Source organism: Artibeus jamaicensis, unplaced genomic scaffold, assembly GCF_021234435.1.
Source record: "Artibeus jamaicensis isolate MK-2021 breed Jamaican fruit bat unplaced genomic scaffold, CSHL_Jam_final contig_354, whole genome shotgun sequence".
Lineage (NCBI taxonomy): Eukaryota > Metazoa > Chordata > Mammalia > Chiroptera > Phyllostomidae > Artibeus > Artibeus jamaicensis.
This window is the reverse complement of record NW_026521803.1, coordinates 39533376-39554726: the sequence shown is the minus strand read 5'-3', so window position 1 is coordinate 39554726 and position 21351 is coordinate 39533376.

Sequence of the window (21351 nt, the reverse complement as noted above, 5' to 3'; positions counted from 1 at the left end):
TTGATGTGTAGATTGAATGGGTCACTTTTCTCTGCCACTAAGATTACAAGCACATATGAATTTATAGGGTCAGAAGCACAGTCTACGACAACTAACCACAGGATACTAGCACAGCATGTATAGTTATGTGGAGAGGTTGTTAACTTTTCATCATAAATAACATAACCTGGTCCCTAATCTCTAGGCACTTACCAATTAAAAGATGGCTCGTCACTGGAGACGGTTCAGACATAATTACAAAGTGTAATGTATGGATAGAATGAGTCCCCCAAGACTATTATTTTCAGAAATTAGCTATTATGCTATTCAGGAGATGTGCAAAATCTGTTGCTACAAGCACCAGCGCCTCAGGCTGCCCTCCACATCCATTTAAAATACTGCAATTAAGTACCGGATGTGTAACAATACACCAACCGTGCTTCAGGGCGTGTCCTCTGTCCTGAGGAAGGTTCTGCTCACAAGGAGACTGAGAGCTGCAACGGTGCCCTCTTTCCTGGAGCCCACTCAGTTCACCCCGAGTGCACCCCTTGTAAACTATGTTTCCAGCAGCTTCTCATTTCTTACATTATTTTCTAAATGACTGTCTCTCTTTAAACAGGAAGAACAAGTCTTGCTTGCACAACACGCACTATATTCAGGTCTTGGAGAACCCCACAAGGAGGGGGGCATTCTCTGGGGTTCCTGGGGGATATCCTCTAGAGCATTGTCTACATCGTGTGTCCAGCAGGGTGTTGGAGGCAGCGACATCCAGGGAAAAGTGACAAAGCTATCGTGCTAAATTTGAAGAACCAGCTCAGTCAGCAAAGGTTTTCCAAGCCACAGCAAGGTGGTACAGGAAAACCATGAAAGCTACAGCAACCCATGCAACTGATATTGGGGGAGGGATAGAAATTAGAAAATGCTCCAGAGAAGAACAAAGTGTTACTGGACGGCAAGTGGGGTCCCGCTGCCCACGACCACCCTGCAGGCAAAATGCCAGAGGCAAAGGTTTGGTGATAAAGGAAAGGAGTCTTTATTCAAAGGCTACACAATTTTGGAATGACCACTTTGCACAGGCTTTAGACATTTAGGCTTATCAATTAAGGCTAAAATCTTTAACTCTTCAGTTACAGCTTTAACAACTTAAGCCTATCAATTAAGGTTAAATTCTTTAACTCCTGAGTTCCCCTATCATTTCCCCAGTTAGTTTTTAATTATCTTATTTCTATAGGATTAGGTTATAAACTAAAATAACATAAGATACAAAAGCTGCACAATTCTGGAAGAAAGGCAGGCTTCTGCCTTTGAGCCCGTCCCCTCTAGAACACCCAGAGAAGAACAGCCCTGCCGGGCCAGCCAAATCCAGGCTGCACACTGAGTTTCTCCTCCCATCCAAAATACTGTCCTTTGGGAAATGCAGGCAGCTGCAGCACCATCATCCAGGCGTCCTCAAGGAAGCAAGCCAGAGAGCCAGCCTCTGCCCTCCTTTTACTTTCAGTCTTATGGCCCATAGTTCCGTACTCTCCAGAGGCATTCAGCTTCTCAGCCAATCCTGTCCCAAACTGTTCTATCTTTGTCTCAGGCAACCTCCTCCTAAGTACCGGCTGTCCCTCCTCCTCCCCAGTGTCTGATCAGATTTCTCCAAATCAGAAGGAGCAATTAAGATAAAGGAAGCCTACATTTTTCTTAAAGGAGTATTAGTTTTTCAAATACCGAGGTGGGTAAAGTAGGTTAATAATAATAATAAATAATACAATAATAAATAAATAATGATACGAGAATAAATAAGTTCTGTGTTTCACACACAACGGTAAACATACTTTTGCCCACTTCTGTATGTGAAGTTCCTAAGGGGCAGAGATTGTTCCTTAGACTTAATCCGTTTTTACTCTCAGGCATCTGGGCAAAGGAAGTGGTTTTGTGTGTAAAAGAGAGATTAAATTTAGATAAACACCACTCCCAGAGCAGATGTCCTCTGTCTCTACATGGATAAAGGAATGAAGCACCAGGAAGAAAAGTCGTACGGAATTAAAATTAAAAACCATGGATTGATTGTGGAGTGACTAATCATTGGACAAAGCTCCCGACAACTTCGCCATCTGTCCTCAGAGGTCCCCAAATGCAGCACCTGAAGGACTGGGTATGCAAAGTAAGCCCTAGACAGGCGATCAGTTAGCATGTGCCCCATTCATCCCCTCCATGGCCGCCCTGGGGCACACTGACCTCCTCTCTCTTGAGCTCCTTTTGGCCAATGAATAGTGCTACCAGGAACCCAGTTCCCTGACTCTGTCTAGGGTGTTCACTATTGCCCTCCTTCCATTCAGATTAAAGGACAGGTCGTTAACGAAGAAAGCAATAACTATGTTTTCTACCCCCCAGAGTGTTCCTTATAACATTTCATATATAAGGGTGTGGAACAGATTTCTCTGAAGTATCTAGATTTTTATAATGTTCTTCAAAAAAATGATACATTACCACAAGCCAAATGAAGTAATAATTCAAGAATTTAATAAGATAACTAAAGTTTTAGCTTTCCAAAACATCAACTTACTAAATATTATCAAATGGGATAAAAACGCAATCTTGCTTTCAAGAATTTGATCTTCTACAGTTTCAATTTAATCTCACTAACCATCCTTACTAATGAAGAGCTAGTAATGGGTTGGTGATTTGAATTCAGAGACCCAGTTTGATTAGATTTTCTGATTTAGTGGACTCATGTTAACTATGCAATATGACGCATAATAATATATCAAACCCAGTTTTGGGGTTCTCTCTTAATGAAGGGTTTACTGCATGATTACAAAATGAAAAATACAGTTTTTCAGTATTCATTTACTGTAAACTGACTGAAATTGAGTGGAAAAAAAACCCAAGCCTATTTGCCTTATTGATGCTATTTCCATGCATATAATAATTATTTCTTAACATCGATTTGAGAAACTGTAATTTGCTTTCACATTTAATCAATGGAGAGAAATATTTGGATCTGAATTCTTCTTGAGTCATATCATAATTACCACATCATAGCGCCTCTGTTGCCTTTCTCTCGCTAATGATCTTAGGTTCCCATTTTCTCCTAAACTGTTTAGCCCGTTTGGAATTCATGTGACATTTTACATGGAAACAAGTGTGAAATGCCACTTTCCATACTGCTATCTGATAAATTATTCAACCCTGCTGTTTATCAGGTAGCTTCTGCTTACAGATACGAAGCCACCTCTCTGCCACACGCAACACAGAGGACCAAACAATCAGAAATGAGGTGCAGGCGGCTAAGCGGGCGAGGGGAAAGCCCAGGCCAGCAAAGTCTGGCTCCCAAACTGAAACCAGCCCCACCCGTCTTCCCTGACAAGAATGATGGTGCTGCACCTGTGTCGCATTGGAGGGAAATCCGCACTCTGACTAGAGGACCAGCCACAGGGTGTAAACTGCCTCTGTCTTGGTGGGTAGGTTTGCTGAACCAAAACCCAAATAAGAAAACATTGTCACCCTTATGAGCAACCCCACAACCTGCCAAAGCTCTAACAGGAGATTAGCTTTTTAAATTTTTTTTTAGTTGTTGAAAAATGTGGCAGCATTCCTGCGTACACTCCCTCACTCACTATCCCAACTGTCCCCCATTGCTTCGCAGTATCCTCCATCACGGCCCGCTTTTGATCTCACCTATAGTTTGATCTGGAATATCTATTTTTCACCAGTTTAAGATAATGAATCCATTCATAAAATAACGTAATGCATCTTAAAGCACTTGTGACTTAGAATTTGGCCGTAAGAGGAATGACTCAGTTCATTATGCCTGGAAGTAATTATTACTGATAAAAGATCATTGGACTACCAGTAAATACACCATTTCCAAGCCTGGTTCTCTCCATTGAGTAACTTTCTTCACTGCACTTGACTGACTTCTACATTTGCATAGAGTATAAGATTTTATTCCTTTTGGCCTCATATCTGTAATGGTACATGTAAAATAACCATGTTATCAATCAATTAAAAGCACATGTGAAAATTCTACCCGGTGCCCAACAGTTCACTAAAGGAGATGGTGAACTGACAAGGAACCTAAAAGAGACCATGGAGTGCCTCATATTAGACACCACATGCTCCGGCTCCCACAGTGTGCAGTTGTCACTGTGCAAACACAGACAAAAACACATCCCCTAACTGGTTAATGGCAGAGTCAGCACCAGAGTTCACAGGTCCAGTTCTTCAGGGAGCCTGCATCCGGTCTGGGCAGTTAAGAATGGCACACACCTGGAGCTCAGACCAAAACAGCATATAGATCATGACTGAATGTACGCTGGAGATACTAAGGACGGTGGGAGTTTAGAAAATCAGTAGGGACGTTTTAGTATGAAGCTCAAGGAAGACTGTAGCAGTGGAAATAAGACTTGACTTAAGCCTTGCAAAATAGGTGAAGATAAATGTGATTCAGCTATGTGGCAAAAAATAAAAGGAAATATTGCCATTTGCAACAACAACATGCATAGACCTCAGGGGCATTATGTTAATGTTAAGTAAAATAAGTCAGCCAGATAAAGACAAATACCATATGATCTCACTTAGATGGGGAATCTCTATAAACAGGTTCATAGATACAGAGAACAGACTGCAGATTGGTCTGGCTGCCAAAGGCAGCTGATGGGAGGTGGGCGAAGCAGGTGAAGGAAGTCAAAATGTACCCACTTCCAGCACCAGGGATGTGACATACAGTGTGGTGGCCGTAGTTAATAACACTGTGTGGCCTATTTGAAAGTTGCTAAGAGAGTACATTTTGAAAGTTCTCATCACAAGAAAAAAATTCGTAACTGTAATGGTGACAGATGTTAACTAGGCTTATTGTGGTAATCATTTTGCAAGATATACAAATATTGAATCCTTATATTATACACCTGGAGCCTAATATGATGCTGTAGGTTAGTGAGACCTACATAAAGAAGTAAAAAAGAAATAAAAGAGTCAGCTAGGTAGATGTGAATCCGAGGAGAAACTGCTACGCAGCATCAGGATTCATGAGTTGGCAGTGAAGAATCTCAGGACAGGGATTCTATTAATTGGGGAAACATAGGAGCCCATCCAAGCAGGAGTCAGTGATGTCCGTGTGGTGGACAGAATATTGAAGGCACTCTGTGACCAGAGCTGGTATTCCCTGAAAAGCACAGCCCCAGGGTTTCCCAGGCCACTAGTCACTGGCAGCCCACGCCACACGTGGTAGATATCACCCTTCACCCTGGTTCCTCACACCTCCTGTGTCCGCACCCTTTCTCATACAACTGTGCGGTGCATTCCCACCGTGGTCAGGGTGACCTGCCCTGACTCTTGATTTTGGGTTCAGCCATGGACTTGCTTTGACCAACCTGATGTTTGCAGAAGCAACGTGAGCAGAAGCTTAAAAGCTGCGCTTGAGGTTTGTTCTCTTGGGTACCCACTAGCTCCATGAGAAGACTGGCCTCAGGCTGATGAGAGACGTAGGGAGCTGAACTGCATCAGCCAGATCCAGCCTCAATCACCCAACACACGCCAACCTCAGTCTCCTCAGTGAGCCCAGATGGAATCAGCAGAGCCCTGGAGGCAAGCCCAGCTGTGGTGGGGCAAACCCAGCAGATGCATGAGAAGTGCATGTTTACTGCCATGTTCCAGTGAGAGTCTGTGGGTATCCATTACAGAGTAAAAGTGAATTGATATGACTGTTCAAGCAATACACTGTTTGGGTGATGCCATCGCTTACTCGTATCGTATGGAATAAAATATCCAAGAGTATGGAGGCTAAAGAAAGAAGCTCAGCAACCATGTCCATGCCTACCATATCCAGCTTCACGCACTGGATGCTATGAGAAGACAGAAGATAGAAAGCAACCCCCTTGTGTTGCTATTACATGCCATACACACAAGGCAGAAAATGGCAAGAAAAGGTATCCAGCTATTTCAAAGAAGAAATTACCTTTCTGGAACCACTATCTCTGGGTGAAATGCTGCTAAATAAAAATGGGGAACTAGCTGAAGGGTGAGGTGAGAACCCCCCTAGGGAGGCAGGACATCTGAAGGGTAAGTGTGCACCTTTCTGCTATTGCCATTAACAACCTTGAATGTGATGCTGGTGCTTGGCGGACTGGCCCCGCCCTAGACTTGAAACTCATTGAAGATGAGAGAGACCCTCACACAGGCCTCCTTGGAGTGGGAACTTTCCAGAAATGCAGTCCATGTCTAAGCAAACAAGCACGTCTTCTCCTTCTATGACATTCCAGGCACATTCAGAACGCCCAGTGCAAATCCTAATAAATTAACATTGTCATCAGTAAGCTTATAATTGTCCCTTAAAAAAAAAGGCTACCTTAACCATGTTCCCTCCAGACGTCATACCAAGAGCCAGGAGTCCAGGAGCGACTCTGAGTCCAGCTCCTCTAGAAGAGAAGTAAATTCAATGGGAGATGAGGGCTTTCTCCATCCAGGCTTCTCCCCCTTAAGTAGCAGTGTGAGGCTCAAGCCCACTTTGTTCCTCATCAAGGACAAGCCTCACCAGACAGGGATTCTACCCGAAGTGTCTCATCTCTGGGGTGACCTGCCAGTGTTGCTACACAGCATTTTCCTCTTGGCCATTTGTCTCTAATTTAATAACGTGGACAACAGACCACCAGTTTTAAATGCATACTGCGTAGGCGAAGACCAGGAGGTATGAGAATTCAGAAAGAAACGCTGTCCGTGGAAATCAGATGTTCCAAGCACACAGATAGAATTATAGGCATGAGGAAACTGGGGTACGATGATGAGGTTTTTGAAGAGCCATCCTTAAGTGGTCCAGGAACTCCATTAGGGGGGACCGAGGGGAAGCGGCTGAGCCGGTGGTGGGAAGAGAAAGCAAGCCTCTCGCAGATGCTGTCTGGGGTGAGGGATGTCTCCCTGCCCCACTTCTCTGGCTATGCGTCCTCTGGACCATTTTAGCATTATTTATTTAAAGAGAGAGGAGGAAAGGCAAAAAATAGAAAGGAAAATTAAAGTGGGATGATAAAGGGATGGGAGATAGCTTTAAAAAATGATTAAAGGCAAAATTAAAGGACAAGGAAAGAGAAAACTAAATAGAGTAAAAAGTTTACCACAAACCATGAAAGACCCAATAATATTAGAAGTTAAATCTTAAGAATTGACTCACACATGACTAAGGGACTTGTAATTTTTTTATATGGAGTTAAAATAGATGGGATTTTTTTTTTCTCCAAGTGTGTTAAAAGCAATTTCAAAGCAGAAGTGGAAAATATACGTACAATGGGCAGTGTAGAGCAAGGCAATGTGAAGTTCGGAAACTGTACTGAGAAACTGACAAAGCAGGAGAGGTATAAACAAGAAAATACTGTCCGTGTGGGGAAGAAGGAGGGGAAAAAACTGAAGCTGGGGAGGACCAGGCGGGGACCAGAGAATTCACACTGAAGTGACCAGGAACACGATTCCTTGTCAGGCTTTGTGGAACCAATATTCTGTCTATGCTCCTTACTACACATAGAGACAAACTCACGGAGTCTCAGGACCAAGAAATGAAGGCATCGCACCCCCTTTTCTCTCAGCCTGAACTGTGGACACACTGGCTTTTCTTCCAATTTGTGTAAAGAATATGCTTGTCAAACAATGCATCCGGTGGGGTCGTGGCCTCCCAGGAAAGGTACCTTTCTCATTGTGTGTGGGCGTGTTGTATGGGCCGGCCATGGCCCCAAATGTTACTCTTCAATGACCACACCATCCACAATCTCACCTAATTTCTCAGCCTCGGATTATCAAAGTTTAACTTCCCAAATACGTAAATATTTCAAACCCTTTAATCTGACATGCATGCAATTCATATTGAAAATATTCAGGAATGAAATTTAAACAAGTATGTTAAACGAAAGACACTTAAGTTTAACAATAACTACTTTTATTGGCAGCCAACAAACCCAAGCAATGACAACTGCTGTTATCTTTTGAGAATTTTTTTCCTGTGGCTGTCGGCTTATGCAAATAGCTGTCTCCTAAGAGCTCCTAAGAGCTTGACATTGCCTGTTGATGCCTGAGGATTTAACAGTCTTGTTGTTTTGCCCCCTTTAATCTTCCTCCAGTCTGCCCTGGAACTTGTATAGTTTAATCCTTACATTAACATTTCACTATAGGTTTGATTTGGGTAGAAATGAGGAAGGAGAGTCTCTGGGATCTATCTAAAGAGATCATTCGTGTGATTTTGTTTTGCTGCATTAGTATATTCCAGGATAGATACATTCAATTAGCAGATCACATCTACCTCCAAATCAGGTGTCTTCCTACAAGGCAATTCGACAGCTAAGCTTGAGGTTCATAAACGAATAACTATTTGGTTCAGGAAAAATAAAACAACTCTCAACTTTTCCATTAAACCAAACCTACTTCACTTTTCCAGATTGACTAGGTTGGATAAACTTCTTTATCCCATCTTCACCATTTACACAGACACATACAAACACACACACACACACACACACACACACATATGCTTTGTATCTTGAGATCAGCATCTTTCTCTACACAAATAAAATATATTTTTCATTCAAAAAATAATTAATTATTATGGTATTAAAAGTTTTAAAATGAGTGTAAATCACTCTATTCTCACCAATAACAAATAATTATTGCTAATATTTTCATACACATTCTTATAAACATGTAATATAGATATACAAATACACATAAAGTCATATATGTTAAATAGTCTCATACTCTGTATTAATTTGACATTGACTTTCACTTATTATTGTAATGTCTCTGTAAAGGAGAATGTTGTTTGATTTGATGAATCATGAATTACATACTCTAGCTTTAATTAATGGACTTGAAACTATTTTATATTTTCTACTTCATGACTAATTCTGTGATGATCTTTCCTGTATAGATACCTCTGAATGTTCATTCAATTATTTTTAGACTAATTGTCTACAAGAACAATCTCTATTTCAAACAGTATATATAAATAAATATCTAGATTATAGTATATGTGAGTTTTTAATCATTTGATCAAGATTGTTTGAATCCCCAGGTTTTCTATTGAGATCTTATTAAATTTGTAGAGTAGGTCAATGAGAATCCATCATTCATTCACTTAATGAATATGAGTTAAACTCCTGCCAAGGGCCAGACACAATTACATCCATGGAAAAAGTAGAGGGTCTTCCACATGACACATTTGCTTTAAGAGTCAAAACCAATAAACACACAGACATCATAACATGAAGTCGGGGTGTGAGGAGTGCCACAGGTTAAAGGCTCTGAAGAAAAGATGGGACAAAGGAAGGATGACAGGTGTAACTCCTGCATATAAGATGATTAGGAAGGTTTCTCACATCAATATTGACCAGAGACCTGATCCTGAGATCAACAAAATGGAGAGTAATTTAACATGAGTCTTACCTACGCCATCCTCCATGTAAAACAAACACACACACACATTTTTGTTCTAACAGTCATCTGTAAAGCTTTAAAATTTTCTAGAAAGCACTCTGGGCACAACGGAGAGTGTTGTGCAGACAGACCCATAGCTTATCGGGCAGGCGATGCCATGAAGAGACACTCCGAAGCATAAGACTTCACCAGGATGTGAGAAGTAGCTTGGTTTAGCAGAATGAGAATGCTTGAGGGTGTCAGGGGTCAGAGTTCAAATTCTGAATCACTTAACTTGATAAAGATTCAGTTTCCTCTGGCGTAAAATTGAGAAGTAGTATATTTGTCTTTCATAAAGTTCCTTTAAAAACCAAACATGAAAGTGCACGTTTAAGTACTGTATTAAGGGCTAAACACATATAAAGGATCACTTCATTAGGTTTCTAGAAGGTCTGTATCACTGGTTCTGTTCTCGGGAGGCTGATCCTTCCCCCATACACCCTGGGGGTGCAGCGCACCAGACACTCAAACCTTGGCTGAAGGACACTTCAGAGATGCAGTTCCTCCAGTGAATTTAAAGTCCCAACGCAGGCTGCTGAAAAGACTGGAATTCATTCATAATGTAAGATAGATTCATTTCTTCACTGACTACTACACTCTTATAAAAATAACATGATCAGTAAGAAAAATGAAAACAGACAGCCACTGGGAAATACCCAGGTGCCTCTCTCATGCCTGGAACCTAGGACTCAGGAGATATTTGCAATCTGTGATATGAAGCTACAAGTCTTGTCACACTTGCCAAGGAGCACAGTGGAAGTACAGAGAGCGGGAAAAACACGAAACCCTACATCACTGTTTATTCAACGAGTGGTTATCAAGCTGATCACATACCGTGTGCAACATGCTATGTTAAACACTGCAGGGGATATAGAAAAACATTAACCATCAAAGAGTTCACAACTGGGAAAATGAAACACACACCTGTGAACATTTAAGTAGTGAAATGACAGATTAAACAGCAGCAATACCCAAGGCTATCAAAATAGAAGCAACAATGAATTTGATTTAATTATCAAAAAGGACAGAAGGATACCTTCTGATTTCTCAAAGAGATGACATTTGAGTGTCATATGGAGTGTGACATTTGAAAAAGATAATTTTTTAAAAGAGGGAAAAATCATGACTCTCATAGAGATATAAAGTGAAAAGATGTTAAAGATTTATTTGACTCATTATTTATAAAGGAAACTGTAAGACGTTACAACAAATTTAAAAGAGAAGTCAAAGAAGCATAAATTTATGTATAGTAAAGGAATGCTGAAATGAATTTACAAATAGAGAGGAAACTGACTTTTTCCATGGGGGGCAGGAAGTCAGCTGAAGCACCAGACAGAACTTCTTCCATGTCCATGATCATAGATTATTTTGCGCTTCTCTCTGTTATCGACAATACTCCCCCGCCTTCCCTGTAAGACAGTTAAAGGCAGGGAAAGGCCCAGAGCCCCCAGAGACTCAGATTCAGATAAACCTCAAGTGTGTTGTGCTCAAATAGAGACAGACTCATAAATAGAGAGCAGGTGACCGACGCTTAGGGGGAGGGAGAAAATGGAGCTAAAAAGAAAAAGGACTCGTCCTGGCTGGTGTAGCTCAGTGGATTGAGCACGGGCCTGAGAACCAAAGGATCATGGTTTGATACCCAGTCAGGGCACATGCCTGGGTTGCAGGCCAGTTCCCAGCACGGGACGTACAAGAGGCAACCATACGTTGATATTTCTCTCCCTCTCTCCTTCCCTTCCCCTCCAAAGATAAATAAATAAAATCTTAAAAAATGGAAAAGAACTCAATGAAGACAAGTGCATTGTGCTTGCAGGTGGGGGGAGGGAGAAGAGAGTATGGGGGGACAAATGGTCATAGGACAAAATACAGTAAAAATGGACTATTAAAAGAAAAACATGTTTTGTTTTCTATGGAAGCATAAAAGGCTCAATCTAAATGTGAACTATCATGGGTTTGAGTTCCAAAAGCATCATTTGTTGTAAGATGAAAAGACTTATTACATCTTTGTACCATACAACATGATTTAAATGATTCTAATTAGCAATTTATAAAGCACATAAAAGCAATATACTTGTACTTCAGTATGACAAAATATGATTTGAACTATATTAACTGAAATTACATGTAACCTCATGGAATTAAATATAAAATAATAATTGAAGTTATTACATATGAAAATTTGAGACTTCTGTAAAATAAAGTCCCCATTTGCATGAGGGTCTTCAAAGAATGAGCATCATGATTTCAATAAAATGTATCTCCAGATCAATTAAATCATTTGGTATATACTAGGTTCAAATTAATACAAGGGAAAATACATCTTTTCAGAAAATTATCTTTTGGCTGGTTTAATAAACTTTCTTTTAAATTTTGTTTTCTGGCAAAATTTATTATACCATTGACCTTATGTTCATTCCCTAAAATAAATATGCCTTGATTCCTAAAGAAACCAATGTCGGGGACCTTATATTAATTCGAATCAATTTTTCCTCCCAAAATAACAGTGGCGTGACATTCCCAAAGTAGAGTTGTGTGTCCTGCTGAGTCACACTTCTAGCTAGTCACCTTGTCTCCTGCTCCTCTTTTTGTCATTTAATTATAAGTCTAGGACCTACTAAATACAGCATTTGGCTGCTTTTGCCTCCTCTCGGGGCTACAGGTGATTTATGGGATGACAGTGACATGGGCTGGCTGACTCACAGGTATCCAGCCTTCAGATTAATGCATTGGATCCTTCTCCGGGCTCTGAGCCCTAAAACTTGGTAGGATTGATTGCCTTATGTATAACTGTTATGAGTTTCAAAATAATGTTGCCTCTTAATTTCCCCTAGACTTGAAACCACATTGTAAGGAGGCATTAAATCCCCAATTTAATTACAAATTCATGAAGGTTGCCGAAGCGCTGCCCCTTGGAAGGCTCAGTAGTAGCACAGAGTCTAAAAATAAACCAGCCTTGCCTCCATTCCTTCCTCCCACACCTTAACCAACTCTATTCCTGTAGAAAAGCTGAAACCTGAAACAAAATGAATGGGCCTCCAAAATTAAATACCAGGTATATGTCTCATTTCCACAAGATACCAGGAATATACGACATCAGAAAACCATTGGTGCCCTCCATAGAAATAACAGAAACATTAAGAAAGGCTAGTTCAGGAGGTTGGCATAACCTCTGTTTCATAAAGCAGCTGTGTCTGGTTGGTGCTGGGGGGACGTGGAATGGGTGCAGACACAGCACAGGTGGGCCCGGGGCCCAGGCTCACCTGGATGTCATTCCCAACTCTCCTGCTCACCAGCTCTACCATCTGTGAGCCTCCATTTGCTCATCCGTAAAATCAGAAATAAGCAGAGCTACTTTATAACACACTGTAATAAAAGATAAAAGTACATGGATTTATTAAGTTTTAATAATTGGTTTCTCTACTTTTCTGCAGTAAAAGGAAACTATAAGCCCAAAATCATAGGCAAAGTGGTTTCTAAGGGGCTCTCCCAGCACCGGTTCTTGATCCGAAGTAGGTTGGGGGTCAGAGAAGAAGATGGAGTCCACTGTGTTCAGCTCAGGAGCTGCCCTGACCAACCCACCGTTTTTCATCAGCTTCTGGCTGACCTGCTCCGTCCTCATGACTTCCAGGGACAGCTGCTACTCACAGGGAACTATCCACTCCCGTGAGGGAGATGAACAAGGGCCCGGGTTCACGTCTAGCTTAGTGAGTGGAGCGCACCTGTGGGAGTCGGCCAGGCCCCCTACAGATTCTGGCCCCCTTCCTGTCTTTGAGATCACTTTTTGAGGCTCTGTTCTCTGAGTGTATGAAGAAATTGATGTATTACTTTAAAGGCCATGTAAAGATTAATTAACACAACTGTGCCACTTCTAAAGAGAAAAAAGTCAACAGATAAGACTGTACCCAGTCCTGGGAGCACACGGCTGGCATTCCGATGGGACTATTCGTGGACGAGCAATCGGTATGCCTTTTGTGTAATTAAGTGCCGTGTCTCCTTACTGGTCAGACCCGCCCCTGGCCACCACCAACACGTGAGAGAAGACAAGAACCCCAAGTTTTTAGGTATTCTAGACCCAAAAACATAAGTATTCACTTAGACGTTTTTAATTTTATGTTCCTTTTTTGAGCATAACGATTCTTCTCATGAAAATTTTTGCAACTACTATCACTTTCTTAAACATAGAATTTTTCAAGTCCATGGGCCCCATAGGCCTTTGGCACTGAGACTGAGGACGCACGTGGTTGAGGCGTACTCATGAGGAACACTGTTGACGGAGCCCAGGTCCCAGACTAACGCAGATGGGCGGGGTCCAGCCCTCAGGTAGCTACTCGCTACTGGAGTCCATACCTCCCAATCATTAGGTAAAGTCTAGTACATTACAAGTATCTCCTGACAGGAAAAGAGACTTACTGAGTGGAAGTTCATTAGTGAACATAGACATCTTGGCTGATAAATTATCCATTAAAACAGAAAACATCAGAGAAAAAAGGTAAAGATTTTAGTTTCTGATATCTTCGAGCCCTTTTCACCTTTAGTCTTCCTGGAGACAGAGTAGTCTTCTGTGGGGCCACAGTTTTTATTTAAAGGAAAAAAACACATTTTTTAAGTTCATTCATTGATAAGCATCTTCTGAATATCTACCTAGTATACCTGCGAAATGGTTTAATTCATGGATGTGTCCTGCCTTCAAGAAGGAGAGACTAAAAATTTGCATAACTGCATAATAGCACAAAGTTGTCGGTGGAGCTCCAAGAAGAGAGAGTCACTTTTCCATAACAGCCAAGGAAGATGTGTGAGATGTCACCTGACCTTGAAAGGCTGTGAATATTTGGACAGATGAATGTGACTCAGGCATTTTTTTAAAGATTTTGTTTATATATCACTTCTCAGCTTTTTGGCTAAGATCAAATGTAAAGATTTTATTTATATTTATTTTTTAGAGAGGGGAGAGGGAGGGAGCAAGAGAGGAAGAGAAACATCAATGTATGGTTGCCTCTTGCTTGCCCCCTACTGGGCACTTGGCCTTCAACCCACTCACATGCTCTGACTGGGAATCAAACCAGCGACCCTTTGGTTTGCAGGCTGGTGCGCAATCCACCGAGCCACACCAGCCAGAACATGTCATGCATTTTAAGGAGATGCATGGTGAATGGGGGTGATAAAAGCCTGGTAAGGGAAGGACAAATAAATCAACTTTCTTAAAGAAAAGGAATATGAAGTGTAGTAATGGCTAGCTACATAGAAAGGTTGAAGAGGTATTTTTGCAAAGTGCTGGGCTAAACACACAAGAAACTCCTGGCAAGCTTTTTAAAAAATATAAAGACTCTGGGATCACACATTTAGAGATACTGATTCAGTCAGTTTGGAATCAGGGCTCAAGGAACCTATAGGTTTTAAAGCACCCTTGGTAATAACTGAGGTGCAGCGAGTTTGGGAACAACTGATGTATGAGCAGGTTATAGAGGTCTTGAAATGCCAAGCTAAAGTGAATGCACAATCTTTCTTAAGTGTCTGTCCCTCAGGTCCTTTCTTCTAAGCTCTCTGTTGTTTTTATAAACCACTAACAGAGGCTTTTTTTAAAGAAATGTGTTTCTATTCAAGCATGCCAGGTTTAGCCGTTTGAGATCACCTGATCTTCCAGCTCTTTCAAGCATTGCTTCTCTTGAGACTCATCTCTTCACTATTATCTTTCCTTTTAGACATGATGTCTCCACGACACAAATTTAGTGGCTTTAAGTTTGAGGACAGAGCAACCCTACACAACACAGCAAAGCAGTTACATTTGGAGTGATCAGTTTCCTATGGCGGTGGGGTCCCACCTGTGGGATCCCCCAGTATCTCAGTAGCCAGTAGTCTTACCTCACCAACAAGTGTCCCAGCACTGGAAGGCCTGCCCTGTGCTTCAAAATTCCATTTACAGCCTAGAGAGAATTCCAATGTAAAGGAGAGCTGCATGAACCCTTACAGACGCAAATGTGTATGACTTCAGAACGTACCATAAGAATCCATGGATTGGAGGCAGAGGTAAATATTTGAGTCTTTGGCCACTCTTTAAAACTCCATGGAATCTACAAAACTCCTCCCACTTGTGTGAGCAGGTCTTAGCAAACATTTTCTGTAAAAGGCCAACTGGTCAATATTTTAGGCTTTGTGGGCCACTTGGAGTCTCTGTCACAACCACTAGCCTCTGCCACTGCAGAGCGATAGCAGCTCTAGACAAAAAGCAAATGAGTGACTGTGGCCGCGTTCCAATCAAACTTTATCTGCAAAAGCAGGTGGCTGCCTGGACTTGGCACTGAGACCACACTTGACTGACCTGTGGTTTAGAGAAATGGGGAAGATAAAAAAGGTGGAGAGAATCAGTAGATTCAATAGTAAAACTTCTAGAATTAATAAGAGATTCTGAAAAGCCTGCCAGATACTAAAAAGCACTTAGGTACACTAGCCATGACCAAGGAGATGATGAGATTAAAAATCAGATACCATCAACGATAGTAACAAAAGCTACAGAAAACCTGGGGATTAACCAAAAATACACAACACTTCGATACAGGAAAATGTTAAACTCTAATATAGGATACAGTGGCTAGGTTTCTAAAAAGGATAGCAGGCATTCTTAAGTTCTCCCCAAATTCATCCATACTTGCAAGTCTGGGGTGCATAGAATAATATCTCCCCAAAGCCTTCTGCACTAATCTCCAGAATCTGAGAATATGTCACTTTACAAGGCAAATGTGATTAAGGTTATCAGCCTTGAGAGGGGAAGTTACCCAGAACCCTCCAGGTGGGCTGATACAATCATAAGTCCTAGAGCTGGGAGGATGGCACCCAGTCATGGGAGGATGGTGCCCATGGTCATCGGAGGGAAGGCGGGTAGCAATGGAAGCAGGGTTAGGGTCAGGGTCAGGGTCAGATGCCCTGCTGCTGGCTCTGAGGATGGAGGAGGGGGACCAGGAGCTAAGGAGAGCAGATGACCTCTAAATTCTGGAAAGGACAAGGAAAGAGCTTCCCCCCTGAAGCCCTCAGGAGAGGACACAGCCCAGTGGACACCTGGACTTAAGCAAAGTGGGACCATGTTGGGTTTCTGACTTACAGGACTATAAGATAATATTAATAGATTTGTGTTGTTTCAAGCTACTAAGTACATGGTCATTTGCTATGGCAGCAATAAGAAAGGAATACAGACATCAACCAAAATTGCAGTTGAAATTTTAAGGGATTGGTAAAATGAGTCTAAAAGCTGTAATGCCCATTACAAAAAAAAACCCCTCAGCTTTGATAAAGAAGGATGAAGAGAAGGATTCATTTGTTAACCAGTACTGACCTCCTACAAAGCCTTAATAATAATAATTGTATAGGATGCAGACAAACAGGCCAAGAGAGCAAGTTAGAGAGCTCAGAAACATACTTTTACATATCCTGGTTCACAGCGTCTCATAAATGTTTCCAGAAATCAGGGGAAGGTAGAGTTATTCAAAAGAACAGATAAAAAACAAACCTATATTAAGGGGGAAAAATGAATCCCTACTTTACAAAACAAACAAAATGGATTAAAAGTCAATGCAAAAGACAAAAAGGTTTAAAATGAATAGAAATAATGGAGATACATATTTATGAAAAAAGACTCCTTCAATTCTTAAAAATATATACATGGTAAGTTTGGTTGTATGAAAATTAAAGATGTCTATTTAAAGATGTATACTATGCACAGATGAAAAATGGGAGAAGATACTGGCATGTTTTCAACAAACAGGGGAGCAATACTCCGAAAATCCCATGTGACCTCTGCTCATTGACTGGACAGTGACAGCAACCACAGTACAAAAATGGGCTAAGAGTGTGCAAATAGGAAACCCAAGTGTTAGCAAATATACGAATATGTGAAGAAATCCTCAAGCCCATTAGAAATCAGGGATGTGCGCATTAAAACAAAGAGATGTAGCTTGTCACCTGTTAAATAGGCACAACTCGGAAAGCTGGCTAACTAACAGGCAGAACTGTGGCCACATGGAGCCCCCTGCAGCACCGCTGGTAGATGCGCACCCCACGTCAGCTGCGTGCAGAGCGTCTGCACGGCCTGTTCAAGTTCACCTAAGCCCACGGTCTGATCCAGCAGTTTCACTCCTGGATTTACATCCAGGGAATTCCTCCCACAGACCCCTAAGGGGACATGTCGAAGGACATTTCTTTCGGTGTTATTTAAGGATGGAGTTGGAGCTGAGACTGGAGGAGTCCATCGCTAGAACAGGGGGTGGATCATGGTTGCACACATCGATGGATGCACAGCATGGAGCACTACAGAGTGGGAAGGAGCAACAGAGTCGCGCACATTTGGCAACATGGATGTTATAAACATCACTGTGAGCAACAGTATTTTTTAGAAAACCAAAATTTGAAAATGCATGAACACAGGAAAAATAATGTACCTTTTCCAAAAGCACCTACTGTACAAATAAAAAGACATTTGAATGGTTGATTACGTTGGGACCAGGGAACAAAATGGGACGAATAAGTCATGACACAAAATAATAAGTAAATGGAGGGGCATTTACTGGGCAAATAATGATACTGAGCCGGGAACTCACCTTCTGCATTTCACTAGAGAAAAAAGGGAACTAAAATTTGAATCGAAAACAGGGGGTTGAGTGATCTTTAGCTCCCAATTTCAGGTCATGTGGTTGGAGGTATGAGTGAAAAATAAGGGAGAGTATTTCTGGAATGCTTAACATTTTCATTTATAATCTTGAATTATGCTTTTTTAAATAACTTTATAAATATAAGATTATATTTTAGCAAGGACAGTAATATCTTCATAACCCTGTGAATCAAATCTACAAAGGCAAAAAGAAACAAAAAACAAGACTTTAAGGACTTACAACCAAATGAATTCCTCATCTCACTTTAGTTCCTAAACTAGATTTGCCTTTTGAATGAATGTTCCCTTTCTATGGCATAAATTGCTATAGGAGAATATAGAAAGTGCTCACAATACATAAGTAAATAAGAAATTATCCTTAACCTTAGATATCTCCACAGAATTTTGATCAATTTGCTCTATTTCATTTTTATATAAATTCACTTTCTTTGCAAATATGTGCATTGGAATGTGTCATTTTCAATAACAGAAATATTATGGAAATCCTACAATTTAAGGACACTGATCCTATCTGGTTTACTTTTTTTATTTCTTGAAGCAGTTAACCGAGTATCTTCTATATTGTAACTACTCAAGCAATATACGCTGAATTAAACTGAATAGATTTTAGTCATGAGAAATAATTTGTTTCAACTAAGTCTTCTGGGAACAGAATGCTTTATTCAGAAATACTAAAAATCTTTTAATTAAAATGTTTGTTTCTCAGACAAGTCATATTTACTAATTAATTTTGAGGTGTTAATCTATTTTTTACTAATGTTTATTTTTTCATTCTAGTTATTTTCAATCATTCTCATGAAAGGTAAATTGCCAAAGGGAATTCACCAAAGTGACAAAGAATTACATCAATCAAGGACAGAGGACAAATATGCCCATTAAAATGGGAGATATTGATTTTACAAGGGAGCATTACTTTACCCCTTAAACATGATTATTTTTATTACTGAGATGTAGTCCTTAGACCATAGGAAAAAAACATTTGTCAATGAGTTTTCAAACCTTTATAGTTTTGTTTTCTTCCATGAATATCTTGAAAAAATCCTCTGGGAGCAAAACAACTCAAAGTATAGCTTCTGTGAGGATGACAAATTCTCACAGTTATATATATAAAGTCCAACAAAATTATCAGAGACAGAAAAATACACTTTTCTTCCAGGGTCTGTCCTCAATGATTCTGATTACCATTAAGTGGAGGAGGGGGTGTTCAATCAAGTTTAGTAATGAAACACTTGTTTCTAGATGAAGTATAAAAAATATAGAAGACATTAGAATACAAATTTTGAAAGGTATATCAAATATGCAATGCCTGATTATACAATGAGACATTTTTCATCCCTTCTCCCTCTCTCTCTCTTTCTCTCTCTTCTTTCCAACATTTGCAGAAGGAAGTCTACTGTAAAAGAATACCATCGATGGGGTGGTGTGAAAACAACAGAACTGTATTTCTCACAGTTCCAGGGCTGGGAAGTCAAGACCAAGATGCCAGCAGATGTGGTGTCTGATGAGGACCTAACTCCTGGTTCTTAGAGGGACATCCCTTTGCTGTGTCCTCAGAAGGAGCAAGGGGGCTTCCTGGGTGTTTTTTCCCAGGGCACGAACCCCTCCCAAAGTTCTCTCTCCTAAAACTGTCACACTGGGGGCTAGGTTTCAACATAGGAATTATGAGAGGACCCAAATATTTGGTCAATGGTAAATGAAATGGTGGGAAAAGGGGAAACTTTGACCGTTAGATAAGTCAACAAACAGTACAATCATGGGAGCTTAAGAAAGAGCCCCTAGAATGAATCCTCGGGTTTCATGAAGGAAAGAAACCTTGAAAATGAGCCTGACTTTATGCAGGTACATGAGATCTAAAAGGCTGTCCTACTTCAGCTTAAGATGACTTGGCTTCTGTGCTCACAGTCAGAAGAAGGGCAGGAGGATTCAGGTTTCAAATGAAAAACACGAAGCCCAGAGGCAGGTCTATAGTAGGTCCTCAATAATAAATGTTTGTTCTCTTTCCTCTGAAAGGCAAGACCTGTAAGTGAGACATCCTTGAGACAGACTTTCCTTCATTAGCAACCTGGATACAGCACTTTCATTTACCTTCAAAAGGAATTCTTCATGCCAAGAATCTGCAATTAGGATACCAGGGAAAATGAGCACCTCACAATGACAGTGTGTCTGCTAATTGTCCTCACTGCTTCTTACCTCTCTAGGCCTGGCTATCAAAAGCACCCAGGCACAAATTCCAGATGCAAACAACAGACCAGCCTGAAAGTTCCTTCATTTTTCCTTCAAAACATTGGCTGCATTTTTCTTGAAATTGGAACTTCAGAACAGTACATCCAAGTAATTAGTGTGTGATTTTCTTTTCACCTGAGTATTTTCTGTCTCTCTTTCCCTATCTCAGCAACGGGGTATTGCAGAGAGAAAAATAACGTCTCAACGTGTGATTCAGTGTTCAAAGCAGGGGGCAGAGTCCAATTCCTTGATGAAAGCTTCAACCTTTTCATTCTGATGAAGTGAAGCTAAATTTATTTTGTTGGAGAACCTGTACTGGTCTGCGAGGCATGCGGTCAAACAGTTCAGGCTTCCTGTAATTAACTGTCAAATAAGAGGCCAGGACTAAGCAGTGAACTTCAAGTGGGTCAACCTCAGAAGGGTTTAAATTCTGATGAAATTTTAGAACAAGAATGGCCTTTCGTGGAAACATTCATCCCAGTCAATAGTTCGCTGTATAAACAACAGCAAGTGTAGGTGGCCATCAAAAAATGCAGCTTGAACTCCCATGAGGTCCCCACTGCCCTGCTGGCCATCACCAATGCTCTTTGCTAGAAGCCTTCTGCTGCTGGGACTTCTAGGCACAAAGAGAGCAGGCTTTGAGGATGTGAAGGTGGAGGGGCTTACAAAGAACTCTTCTATTGCCATTGTGCATTGGTCAGCAGAGAGATACTCCCGGGACTCCCCTCCTGCTGAGCACCACGTCCTTCGCACACACGCACACATGAGTTGCTGAACTCCACTGTGCACCGTGCAGCTTGCAAAGCGTTCACAGCCACAGTGGATAAACAGAGAGATCCATTTCAGGTAGATTTTTGTCCTAATTTGAGTAAAACGGAAGCACTTGTCCTTTGACTCAGAAATCAAAATATTTCCATGACAACAGAAAGCTTTTCAGCTCTACAATGACCAGGAGCAAATTCTCTGATCTCTTAGAATTGATAATCACAGAGCATAGAACAGTAAGCAGGCAACTCATCTTCCTGAAACCTGAGTTTCACTGGAATTCTGCACATTGT